This window comes from Cetorhinus maximus, unplaced genomic scaffold (assembly GCF_964194155.1).
Source record: "Cetorhinus maximus unplaced genomic scaffold, sCetMax3.hap1.1 HAP1_SCAFFOLD_905, whole genome shotgun sequence".
NCBI lineage: Eukaryota > Metazoa > Chordata > Chondrichthyes > Lamniformes > Cetorhinidae > Cetorhinus > Cetorhinus maximus.
The window spans coordinates 130,941-144,061 of NW_027596847.1; the positions used below are offsets into that span (position 1 = coordinate 130,941).

Sequence of the window (13,121 nt, forward strand, 5' to 3'; positions counted from 1 at the left end):
TGAAGATCCTGACGGCGGAGCCGCACTTCTCTCTGCCGTTGCAACGGGAACGTGAGGTGATGGTGCATGTGTACAACCCCTTCGTCCCTGTCGCCGACGTGGTCACCTTCCTCACCAGGTACTTCGATAAGGTGGGGAGCGGCACCGAGATTCGAGACGACTTGGGAATCTGGACAGGCAAACGCCTGTTTAATGTCACGCTAAAGACCGATGGTAAGGGAGCCATTTTCCACCCTCCTTCCAGTTTCGCTATCGGGGGAAACCGGGGCTACCTGGTCTACGCTGGGCAACCCAAGCATTGTCGCTCATGCGGCAAGGCTGGTCATGTGGCGGCCAACTGCAGCGCCTCCCTCTGCAAGATCTGCAAACAGGAAGGGCACCAGACAAAAGACTGCAAACAGGCCAAGTGCTGCAACCTGTGTGGCGAGGCAAGTCACCTCTACAGGACCTGCCCCAAACGCTGCCGTACTTACGCACAGGCAGCCAAAGCCGACCACGGGGAAGCAGAAGAAATGTTTCGTGTCACTCCAACCACCAAGGCCCCCAGGGAGCTCAACGGGACAAAGGAGGACACAGAGAGAGACAAGGTGGAGAAAGAGATTGAGGCAACAGAGAGCCAATCAACAGCACTACCCCCTGAACCTTCCAGTCCTCAGGACAGCGAATCAATGGAGGAGGAGGCAGCAGTGGAAAAGCAGCAGGGGGAGTGGCGGACGGTGAAGAACAAGAAAAGTAAGAGGGAGCGAAGAAGAAGCAAAGGCGTTTCCCAGAGAAGCGGCAAGAGGCGTCTCCCATCCGACACGGATGACAAGGGCAGCAGCTCTTCGGATGATGAAGTGCCAGAGCGGCACCGACAGAAGAGGCGGCAAAGCTCCAGGGCGTTGGAGGACGAGACACCCGAGCTCCAGAAAATTGGAGACAACAAGGAGACCAGCGCACCCCAACTTTGCCTGCAACCTGAGGAGGCCAGTGCACCACAGCCCCTGGAATCTGGGAGCAGTGAGGCAATCATCGCACCCCAGCTCCAGGAAGCCGGGAACAGCAACACCCCAGAGGGGGTGAGTTTTGGAGAAGCTTCTCCAGCAAAGGTCATCTCAAAACCCGCTCTCTACGTGAACCTCCAGATGCCACTGGAGCAGAACACGGCCAAGGAGATCTACCTCAGCCCATCCAAAGTGAAGGAATTTGAGCTCACTACGGGTATGAAGGAGCAGACTAAAGGTCTGGGACTCTCAGAGACAGTGGGTTTGGTAGGAGAATAAATGCTTTAATATGGGTTTAAAGATTGTATCCATAAATGTGCGTAGCATTAAATCTACTACGCGATGTGTTGCGACCTTGGACTACCTAGCCAAGGTCAAAGCTGACCTGTTGTTTCTGCAGGAGTGTGCGATACCGCACCTCAGCTCCTACAGGCAATGGTCACGATGGTGGTCCCACGGGCCATCGATCTGGTCGGGCGGAAACGACTCTCGTTCCTCCGGCCTGGGTATTCTGCTGCGGGGAGGCAACTTCACCGTCTCCGAGGTCAAGGAGGTGGTGGGCGGGCGACTCCTGGTAGCAGACGTAATGTACAAGAACGCTCCACTCCGGTTAATTAACGTGTACGGCCCGGCACAAGGGGCTGAGCGGCTGGAGGTTTTTCAGCAGCTCCCACTGCTGCTGGCGACCTCCAGGCCGGTCATTCTGGGCGGGGACTTCAACTGCATCATCGATGCGGCTGGACGATCCGGCAGGGCCGGAAGCAGATTGGACGCTACGTCCAGATCCCTGATGGAAACAGTTAAGGATGCCAAGCTGCACGACGTCTTCAGCAACCCTGCAGACGGAGCGCAGCGTAGATACACCTGGTCGCGGCCAGACGGGTCCATTCGTTCCAGGATAGACTTCCTGTTTGTGTCCCGTGCATTCACAGTCAGATCCACCGAGGTCAAGCCGGTGTTCTTCTCTGACCACTGCCTCCTACTGGCGGACTGCCACTTGGAGGAAGACCTGAGGGTGGGCAGGGGGGCATGGAAGCTAAATGTGCAACTGCTGACCCCAGAGAACATTGAGGAGCTCAAGAGGGATTACAAAGGTTGGAGAACCGTGAAACCCCTCTTTGAGTCCCTGACACACTGGTGGGAAGTGATCAAGGGAAGCATCAAGAGGTTTTTCATCCTCAAAGGCACCCAGAAAGCTAGAAAGGAACAGAGGGAAATGTCCCGACTCCAGGAAAAGATGCAGAATCTGCTCCGGCTGCAGTCGATGGGGGTCGATGTCAAGGAGGAGCTCCAAGAGGTGAAGGGCCAGCAAGCCTCGCACTTTGCCTCGGAGGCCTCCAAGATCATCTTCCGTTCCAGAGTCCGCTCCGTGGAGCAGGATGAGACGTGCTCACGTTTCTTCTTCCAAAAGGTACACAGAGAGCGCTCTGTGATCAGCAGCCTGAAGGAAGAAGACGGCTCAGTAAAGTCATCACGGTCCGACATTCTGAGGATCAGCAAATCCTTTTATGCCGGACTGTATGACGTGAAGCCCACGGACAGCACGGCCTCCCAGTCCTTCCTGTCCTCTATCACGGAGGTCCTAGACCACAGTACGCGGGAGAGCCTAGACAAACCGCTAACTCCTGACGAACTGACTAAGGCCCTCGAGTCCTTCGAGAAGAGTAAAACCCCCGGAAGCGACGGCCTGCCGGCGGAGTTGTATTCGGCTCTGTGGGACTTGATCGGCCCAGACCTGCTAGAAGTGTACGAGAGTATGCTCCTGGCCGGCAGCATGTCAGAATCCATGAGGAAAGGCATCATCACCCTCATCTACAAGCAGAAGGGGGAAAGGGAGGAAATTAGAAATTGGCGACCCATTTCACTGTTGAATATGGACTATAAGATTCTGTCCAAGGTCATCGCCAACCGGGTCAAATCCGCTCTGGAATTGGTGATTCACCCTGACCAGACCTGCTCTGTGCCAGGCAGGAAGATCTCTGACAGCCTGGCGCTGCTCAGGGATACGATTGCCTATGTACAGGACAGGGGTGTGGATACCTGCCTCATCAGCTTGGATCAGGAGAAGGCCTTTGACAGAATATCGCACACCTACATGGGGGATGTGCTCTCCAAAATGGGCTTTGGGGAGGGAATTCGAAATTGGATCCAACTGCTCTACACTAACATCAGTAGCGCAGTCTCAATCAATGGATGGGAAACGGATAGCTTTCCGATTAAATCTGGAGTCAGGCAGGGCTGTCCTCTCTCGCCTGTCCTTTTCGTGTGTTGCATAGAACCCTTTGCCGAGTCCATCAGGAAGGATCCGGGCATAAGAGGAGTGACGATCCCAGGCAGTGGAGGCACTCAGGTAAAAGCCTCCCTGTACATGGACGACGTCGCCGTCTTCTGCTCGGATCCGCTGTCGGTGCGCAGACTGATGCACGTCTGCGACCAGTTCGAACTGGCCTCGGGAGCCAAGGTAAATCGTGGGAAGAGCGAGGCCATGTTCTTTGGGAACTGGGCTGACCGATCCTTTGTCCCCTTCACTGTCAGGGCTGACGGCCTGAAGGTGCTGGGGATATGGTTCGGAGGGACCGGGGCATGCGTTAGAAACTGGAAGGAGCGAGTGGCTATGGTGAAGAGGAAACTGGGCATGTGGGATCGACGCTCCCTCTCCATTGCGGGTAAGAACCTGGTCATCAGGTGTGAGGTACTCTCGCTGTTGCTGTACGTGGCGCAGGTCTGGCCCATTCCAGACTCCTGCGCGACGGCGATCACTCGAGCCATCTTCCGCTTTATCTGGAGGTCGAAAATGGATCGGGTCCGCAGGGACGCGATGTACAAGCCTCTAGATAAAGGGGGAAAAAACGTGCCCAACATCGCCCTCATACTGATGGCCACCTTTGTGTGCGGCTGCATCAAGCGGTGCGTAGACCCTCAGTACGCAAACACCAAGTGTCACTACGTGCTGAGGTTCTACCTGTCCCCGGTGTTGCGAAGGATGGGTCTGGCCACGCTGCCGCGGAACGCTCCAAGTAGTTGGACCGTGCCGTACCACCTGTCCCTGGTGGAAAAATTGATGCAGAAAAACACCTTTGACCACAAGTCCATCAGGCAGTGGTCAGCACGTAACGTCCTAGAGGCCCTGAGGGAAAAGGAGAGGGTGGACCCTGTGGGATGGTTCCCCGAGCAGACTGTCAAAGTCATTTGGCAGAATGCCTCATCGCCAGAACTTTCCAACAAGCACCAAGACGTAGCTTGGCTGGTGGTGAGAAAGGCCCTCCCCGTCAGATCCTTCCTACACGCCAGGAAGCTCACCCCCTCTGCACGTTGCCCTCGAGGTGGCTGTGGTGGGGAAGAGACCGTTGTCCACCTCCTTGTGGATTGTGCCTTTGCAAAGAAAGTCTGGAGAGAGATGCAGTGGTTGCTGTCGAGGTTCATCCCGAGCAGTTCTGTGACACAGGACTCTGTGCTCTACGGGCTGTTCCCAGGGACACACACCGAGACAAACATCGACTGCAGCTGGAGGATCATCAACTCGGTGAAAGAGGCGCTTTGGTCTGCCCGAAACTTGTTGGTCTTCCAGCACAAAGAGTTGTCCCCGACCGATTGTTGCGGACTGGCACAATCCAAAGTCCAGGACTACGTGCTGAGGGACGCACTAAAGCTTGGGGCAGCTGCCGCAAAGGCGCAATGGGGAAGGGTCGCTGTCTAAGACCTTTCTACCACAGCGCACCGAGAGACTGGGAACTGTTTAGAGCCCCTCGGGCTGTACAGATCAAAATGAAAGGCTGTAAATGACTGTAATATTGTTTGTACTGATGCACCTGGTGATACATTTTGTAAAAGTGTAACCTGGATTGTACCCTTGTAATGTTGTTTTTGAAATGGTTTTGAATGTGATTGAAGATATTTTATGAATAAAGTATATTTTTACAAAAAAAAAAAAAAAAAATCTGTTCTTATCAGTTTAATATCTGATACGTCCCTTATCTGGGGACCATATATTAAATTGATTTTTGGAGCAGGGAGATGGAATAGGGGCTTGCTCCGTCCACTCCACGCATCGACCCGGTATTGCAGTATCTCTGGGAACGGTGCACCCTCCCCTTTCCAGGGGATTTTCAATGCTAAAAATAGTTTTCTTACAAACATCTGCTTTCTTTACTTCTCAACATGTACATGTTCCAAAATCCAACTTTCTTTCTTTCTCTCTCTCTCTCTCTCTCTCTCTCACTCACTCACTCACCCGCAGCAGCTACACACAAAAAACACGCACTCTCACCCAACACTCGCCGGCAGGGCCGGCAGCAGATTGGACGCTACGTCCAGATCCCTGATGGAAACAGTTAAGGATGCCAAGCTGCACGACGTCTTCAGCAACCCTGCAGACGGAGCGCAGCGTAGATACACCTGGTCGCGGCCAGACGGGTCCATTCGTTCCAGGATAGACTTCCTGTTTGTGTCCCGTGCATTCACAGTCAGATCCACCGAGGTCAAGCCGGTGTTCTTCTCTGACCACTGCCTCCTACTGGCGGACTGCCACTTGGAGGAAGACCTGAGGGTGGGCAGGGGGGCATGGAAGCTAAATGTGCAACTGCTGACCCCAGAGAACATTGAGGAGCTCAAGAGGGATTACAAAGGTTGGAGAACCGTGAAACCCCTCTTTGAGTCCCTGACACACTGGTGGGAAGTGATCAAGGGAAGCATCAAGAGGTTCTTCATCCTCAAAGGCACCCAGAAAGCTAGAAAGGAACAGAGGGAAATGTCCCGACTCCAGGAAAAGATGCAGAATCTGCTCCGGCTGCAGTCGATGGGGGTCGATGTCAAGGAGGAGCTCCAAGAGGTGAAGGGCCAGCAAGCCTCGCACTTTGCCTCGGAGGCCTCCAAGATCATCTTCCGTTCCAGAGTCCGCTCCGTGGAGCAGGATGAGACGTGCTCACGTTTCTTCTTCCAAAAGGTACACAGAGAGCGCTCTGTGATCAGCAGCCTGAAGGAAGAAGACGGCTCAGTAAAGTCATCACGGTCCGACATTCTGAGGATCAGCAAATCCTTTTATGCCGGACTGTATGACGTGAAGCCCACGGACAGCACGGCCTCCCAGTCCTTCCTGTCCTCTATCACGGAGGTCTTAGACCACAGTACGCGGGAGAGCCTGGACAAACCGCTAACTCCTGAGGAACTGACTAAGGCCCTCGAGTCCTTCGAGAAGAGTAAAACCCCCGGAAGCGACGGCTTGCCGGCGGAGTTGTATTCGGCTCTGTGGGACTTGATCGGCCCAGACCTGCTAGGAGTGCACGAGAGTATGCTCCTGGCCGGTAGTATGTCAGAATCCATGAGGAAAGGCATCATCACCCTCATCTACAAGCACAAGGGGGAAAGGGAGGAAATTAGAAATTGGCGACCCATTTCACTGTTGAATGTGGACTATAAGATTCTGTCCAAGGTCATCGCCAACCGGGTCAAATCCGCTCTGGAATTGGTGATTCACCCTGACCAGACCTGCTCTGTGCCAGGCAGGAAGATCTCTGACAGCCTGGCGCTGCTCAGGGATACGATTGCCTATGTACAGGACAGGGGGGTGGATACCTGCCTCATCAGCTTGGATCAGGAGAAGGCCTTTGACAGAATATCGCACACCTACATGGTAGATGTGCGCTCCAAAATGGGGTTTGGGGAGGGAATTCGAAATTGGATCCAACTGCTCTACACTAACATCAGTAGCGCAGTCTCAATCAACGGGTGGGAAACAGATAGCTTTCCGATTAAATCTGGAGTCAGGCAGGGCTGTCCTCTCTCGCCTGTTCTTTTCGTGTGTTGCATAGAACCCTTTGCCGAGTCCATCAGGAAGGATCCGGGCATAAGAGGAGTGACGATCCCAGGCAGTGGAGGCATTCAGGTAAAAGCCTCCCTGTACATGGACGACGTCGCCGTCTTCTGGTCGGATCCGCTGTCGGTGCGCAGACTGATCCACATCTGCGACAAGATAGGATATAAAGCAGTGTAAAGTAAGTTAATAACAAATTGAGAAAGTAAATATGGAACACAAAATATTTTAAAACGAGGGCACAGGTTAAAAACATGATCCTAATTTCTGTTGAACTGAATGAGGCGAGTCATTACAGTGCGTGACCGATTTGTTTAAGTGTGCGGGCCCATTAAATTTTTTGCACAGCCGCGCAAATTTAAAGGGGCTTATGTGGCGGTGTGTCTGTGAGGAAACGTTGACTGTGACCTCTCCTCATATCTTGTATCCCACTGTGAAACCATCTTCAGCTCCCAAATTGCACTCAGACAATGTGCTACATTTGCATATTGTGCAGGAGTCGGGGGAGGGGTCATGGGGCTGCCCCTTGTCTCTGTACTTGAAAACTGTCTCTAATGGCAGCCAGGCAGCAACTGTTGTGCTTACTCAAAGCCAACCTGAAGAAAAGGCAAGACATGTTGGGTGCTGAGAGGGAGAAGCATTGCCACTTTAGGTTCTACTTGGATTTTACTGAGGTAAAAGGTGATTGAAAAAGTCAAGCATTTCTCCCCTAGCAGTTACCACTGAGGACAAATAATAGCGAGCGCTGATCTGTCACTGAGCACTGAGGCCGGCCAAGGGGAGGCATCTGAAAGCTGCAGAGAAAGCAAGAAGCCAGGATGGACGACTGAGAATACAGAAAAATACTGGCTGAGGTAGACAGCAAAAACTGTGACACAAGCTCAGGTAAGCGTGGTGTTTTGCAGTTCAAGTGCATCACTTTGTGACAGTATAGATATTTTTCACTTTCCTAGGATAAGGCTGTTCCCTTTCTAGAAGTTAGAAGCAGCCGTGCAGATGTATTTTCTGCGCTCCTTTGCTTGCCTGCTGAATAGGACTGATTGGAGGTGAAAAGGTGATTAAAAGAGAGCCAACATCATTGCAGGCTGGCAGATACTGTGCTGTGCTGTGCTGTGCTGTGCACGCAGGTGGTTTTGTTGTTTGGCTTGTATGTGACTTCTGGTTGAAGCTGAAAGATTTCTAAAATTTTGAAGGAAATAATCTTTGAGAAGGGGAGAAACATTTTCAACATTTTAACAGGATCTAAGGCTGTTCACTGTGTCGTACCTGTACTTATCCTTGCTGCCACCTGTCTTCTCACTGCTGATCATCATCTTGTGTTATTATAATGATATAATGCATTGGACCTATTTACTGTGACTTCATAACATGACACATTTCCCTTCTGGTGATGTCATGCTGACATCCCGTAAAGGAAATAGACCAACAGTCAGCCCAAAAGAAGGCCCAATGCCAAGCAAAGGAAGCCCATAACGAGGATGCTAGACAGCTCGTACAAAAGAAAGCAGGGCATCAGGAAACAACTCAACAGCAGCTGACGTAGTACTCTCCAGGTTCAGTGCAGGAGAAGTACTGGAATCAGTAAAAACTAATGCCCCTACATGTACGAACATACAACTTAGGAGCAGGAGTAGGCCACTGGGCCCCAAGAGCCTGCTCCACTATTCAGAAGATCATGGCTGATCTGATTGCAACCTCAACCCCACATTCCTGCCTACCACCGATAACCTTCCACCCCGCCTTGTTAATCTATCCAGCTCTGTCTTGAAAATATTCAAAGACCCTGTTTCCACCACCTTTTGAGGAAGAGAGTTCCAAAGACTCACTACGCTCTGAGAGAAACGCTCCTGACTTTGCCTTCCCTGTAGATGTGGAAGGAGTTTAGCTGCATGCCAGGTCAGCCGGCAAGCTCCACAGACTGATCGGCGCAGGCTTGGAGGGCCGAAATACATGTTCCTGTGCTGTACGTTTTTTTTGTTCTTTGTTCTTTGACTGCCCAAACTGAAAGCAAAGACAAAAATACAGCAGGCCTCGATCGAAGAACTCCTCTGCGCTGTGAGCTAGTTGCTCACACGGAAACTCAGCTACAAAGACTCGTGGATTGTCTCTCATGCCTGTCACGTGTTCTCCCTTGTGACTGACCGTTTCTCGAAATTTCCCATTACCTGCCAGTTACACGACACATCTAGCGCAACCATTGCAGGAAGGAACATTGCAGACATTTCAAAATGGTCATAACAGACAGTCAGACAGTGCAATGGTATTTAAGTTGCCTACATAGATCATGTTTCACTCTGAGGTGCTTCAAGGCAAAAGTGATACATGTAGTATTCACTGGAAACATTCACCGTGTGTCTTACAGCCCGAGGAGCCTATGCAAATCCCAGCCCCTTGGTGCACTATGGCTGAAAGGTCGTAGACAGCCACCTTTCCCCATTGCGCCTCTGCCCCAAACTTTAGTGCGTCCCTCAGCACGTAGTCCTGGACCTTGGAATGTGCCAACTCTTTGCAATGGAAGACCAAGAAGTTTCAGGCAGCCAAAGAGCGTCTTTCACCGAGTTGATCCTCCGGCTGCAGTTGATGCTTGTCTCGGCGTGTGTCCCTGGGAACAGCCCGTAGAGCACAGTGTCCGGACCTGTGTCACGGAACTGCTCGGGATGAACCTCGACAAGAACCACGGCCACTCTCTTCAGACCTTTTCTGCAAAGGCAGATTCCACAAGGAGGTGGGCAACGGTCTCTTCCCCACCACAGCCACCTCGAGGGCAACGTGCAGAGGGGGTGAGGCTCCTGGCGTGTAGGAAGGACCTGACGGCAAGGTCCTTTCTCACCACCAGCCAAGCTACGTCTTTGTGCTTGTTGGAAGGTTCTGGTGATGAGGCATTCTGCCAAATGACCCTGACAGTCTGTTCGGCGAACCATCCGACGGGATCCACCATCTCCTTTTCCCGCAGGGCCTCTAGGGTGATACGTGCTAACCACTGCCTGATGGACTTGCGGTTCCTCTGCATAATTTTTCCACACGGGACAGGTGATATGGCACTTGGAGCTTTCCGTGGCAGCGTGACCAGACCCATCCTTCGCAACACCAGGGACAGGTAGAACCTCAGCACGTAGTGACGCTTGGTGTTTGGGTCTACACACAGCTTGATACAGCCATACACAAAGGTGGCCATCAGGATGAGGGTGATGTTGGGCATGTTTTCTCCCCCTTCATCCAGAGGTTTTTTACATCATGTCCCTGCAAACATGGTCCACTTTTGACCTCCAGACAAAGCGGAAGTTGGCTCGCGTGATCGCCACAGCGCAGGAGTGAGGAATGGGCCAGACCTGCGCCATGTACAACACTGAGAGTGCCTCACGCCTGATGAGCAGGTTCTTACCCGCAATGGAGAGGGAGCTTTGCTCCCACAAGCCCAGTTCTTTTCTCACCATGGCTACTCGCTCCTTCCAGTTTCTAACGCATTCCCTGGTCCCTCCGAACCATATCCCCAGCAGCTTCAGGCAGTCTGACCTGCTGGTGAAAGGGACAAAGCTTAGTTCAGTTCCCAAAGGGCACGGCCTCGCTCTTGCCACGGTTTACCCTTGGCACCCGAGGCCGGTTCGAAGTGGTCGCAGGTGTTGATCGGTCTGCGCACCGATGTGTGAAAAGTGGGGAGTTGACCGTACTACCGCATCACCACACTGCCCCAGGTCCAATAGCATGGCGGAATGTATATACTGTAAAGTGCTTACTTATGAAATGTCAGCAAAGTAAACAAGGCTTGTGACGGCCTGTCACAATGCTACACCTTAGAGCGACAGCGCTCAGTGCAACCACTCCTTCACCAGCAGAATTACAGTGCGAACAACCCTTCCCAGTCATCATTGGACAAAAGGTATGACTACAACACCCAACCGATGGAACATGAAATCCGGCAGAAATCAGCAGCATCTGTCCAGAACCATGATCAGATCAAGTACGAGCACCCATTGTGAAGAAACCGATGGCGAATCAGGGAAGTACCAGAACAAGAAACACCAAGTAACCCCATCGCAAGCAGAACGCGATCTAAGACACGATCCCAGCGCAAGACTCCTACAGACAACCAGAATTGTGAGAACGTACGGCAATCTCAAACCAACTTCACAGTATCAACGAACCACCATTCCGTCCCAGGGACTCATAAGGTGATCACTTTGTACAATTGTAGGTTCAAACACAGAAGAGCAATTTGTTGTAATGTAAATAGTTCTTATTATTTAAGGGTACAGCTTGGAGTTGTTGTGGTATACCTTTAAAGAGCGTATCTAAAATTGCTGTGCATCGCCAGGCAGGGTGTGACGTGTATATACTCATGTATAATTCTCGGGCCGATGATAGGAGCTGTCCTAGAGACCTAGATATTGTTGTATATATTTCATCTCTTCAAATCAAAGAATTGAGTTAGCGATCCTCTTTGTGTCGTCGGTGTGTTTGCGTAAGGTGGAAAACACAACATGGAGGACCCCCATTTAAAGTGAATGGCAAAAGAACTAAGGCGACATGAGGAGAAACCTTCTTGCGCAGCGAGTGGTTAGAATCTGCAATGCACTGCCTGAGAGTGTGCTGGGGGCACTTTCAAGAGTGGCTTTCAAAAGAGAATCGGATAATTATCTGAAGAGAAAATATTTGCAGGGCTATGGGGAAAAGGCAGGTGAGTGGCACTAGGGGAGTTGCTCTTGCAAAGAGCTAGCACAGACACGACAGGCCGAATGGCCTCCTTTTCTGCTCTAACCAATCTAGGACTCTATGTGTGCAGCTCTGCACACTTGCTTGCTGCATTGTCACTCACGCCCTGCAAGACACGCAACTGCTTTCAAAAGCTTCTTCCACAGCAGCCTCTGACACTGACGTCCATGTGGATAGGCACAACCCTCTCCCATCTGATTGGTGGAATACTGCCGATCTACATAACTCTGATGCAGTCTCACTGAAAGAGAGAGAACAAAGGCAACTTTTCCAATTAGAAATCCCGGGACAAATATGCCAACAGTGAAACCGTCAGTGCTTAGATATATATATACATAAGTCTTTGAACGCTGTCAGTCTGCTTTAAAGGAGGGAAGGCAGATGGCACTCGGGGAAGTCAAGGGCGGCGCCGGCATCGCTTCTCGGCCTTTTGGCTAAGATCAAGTGTTGCAGGAGCGACACCATGGTCCTGCCATGGCAAGGTCGGGATGGAAGGGCGAAAACCAATCGCAATCCGAATTCATACCGTGGGTTACCTATCACCGTCCGAGTCACGGTGAACCACAGCGACGAAGGAGGATCACCTATGGATCGGGGCTTCTTCACCAGGAGGATCCTGTTGAAGGCGTGCGGCTTCCAAGCTACGGAGATCTTCACCCTGCACGACTCCCGCAAAGGTGGTTATTTCGACGTCACGTTCAAGCAAGTGGCAGACTGCGTCCGGCTCCTGAGGGTGTTCGAGGAGAAGAGAGACCTGCCGGAGATGAAGATCCTGACGGCGGAGCCGCACTTTTCTCTGCCGTTGCAACGGGAACGTGAGGTGATGGTGCATGTGTACAACCCCTTCGTCCCTGTCGCCGACGTGGTCACCTTCCTCACCAGGTACTTCGATAAGGTGGGGAGCGGCACCGAGATTCGAGACGACTTGGGGATCTGGACAGGCAAACGCCTGTTTAAGGTCACGCTAAAGACCGATGGTAAGGGAGCCATTTTCCACCCTCCTTCCAGTTTCGCTATCGGGGGAAACCGTGGCTACCTGGTCTACGCTGGGCAACCCAAGCATTGTCGCTCATGCGGCAAGGCTGGTCATGTGGCGGCCAACTGCAGCGCCTCCCTCTGCAAGATCTGCAAACAGGAAGGGCACCAGACAAAAGACTGCAAACAGGCCAAGTGCTGCAACCTGTGTGGCGAGGCAAGTCACCTCTACAGGACCTGCCCCAAACGCTGCCGTACTTACGCACAGGCAGCCAAAGCCGACCACGGGGAAGCAGAAGAAATGTTCCGTGTCACACCAACCACCAAGGCCCCCAGGGAGCTCAACGGGACAAAGGAGGACACAGAGAGAGACAAGGTGGAGAAAGAGATTGAGGCAACAGAGAGCCAATCAACAGCACCACCCCCTGAACCTTCCAGTCCTCAGGACAGCGAATCAATGGAGGAGGAGGCAGCAGTGGAAAAGCAGCAGGGGGAGTGGCGGACGGTGAAGAACAAGAAAAGTAAGAGGGAGCGAAGAAGAAGCAAAGGCGTTTCCCAGAGAAGCGGCAAGAGGCGTCTCCCATCCGACACGGATGACAAGGGCAGCAGCTCTTCGGATGAGGAAGTGCCAGAGCGGCACCGAC

General features: G+C 52.3%; 1 pseudogene; it reads left to right on the plus strand.

Annotated features, from left to right (window-relative positions):
* The first annotated feature begins 4,892 nt into the window (after positions 1 to 4,892).
* On the plus strand, positions 4,893 to 5,073 carry LOC144675063 (U2 spliceosomal RNA; annotated as a pseudogene).
* Positions 5,074 to 13,121: the final 8,048 nt, after the last annotated feature.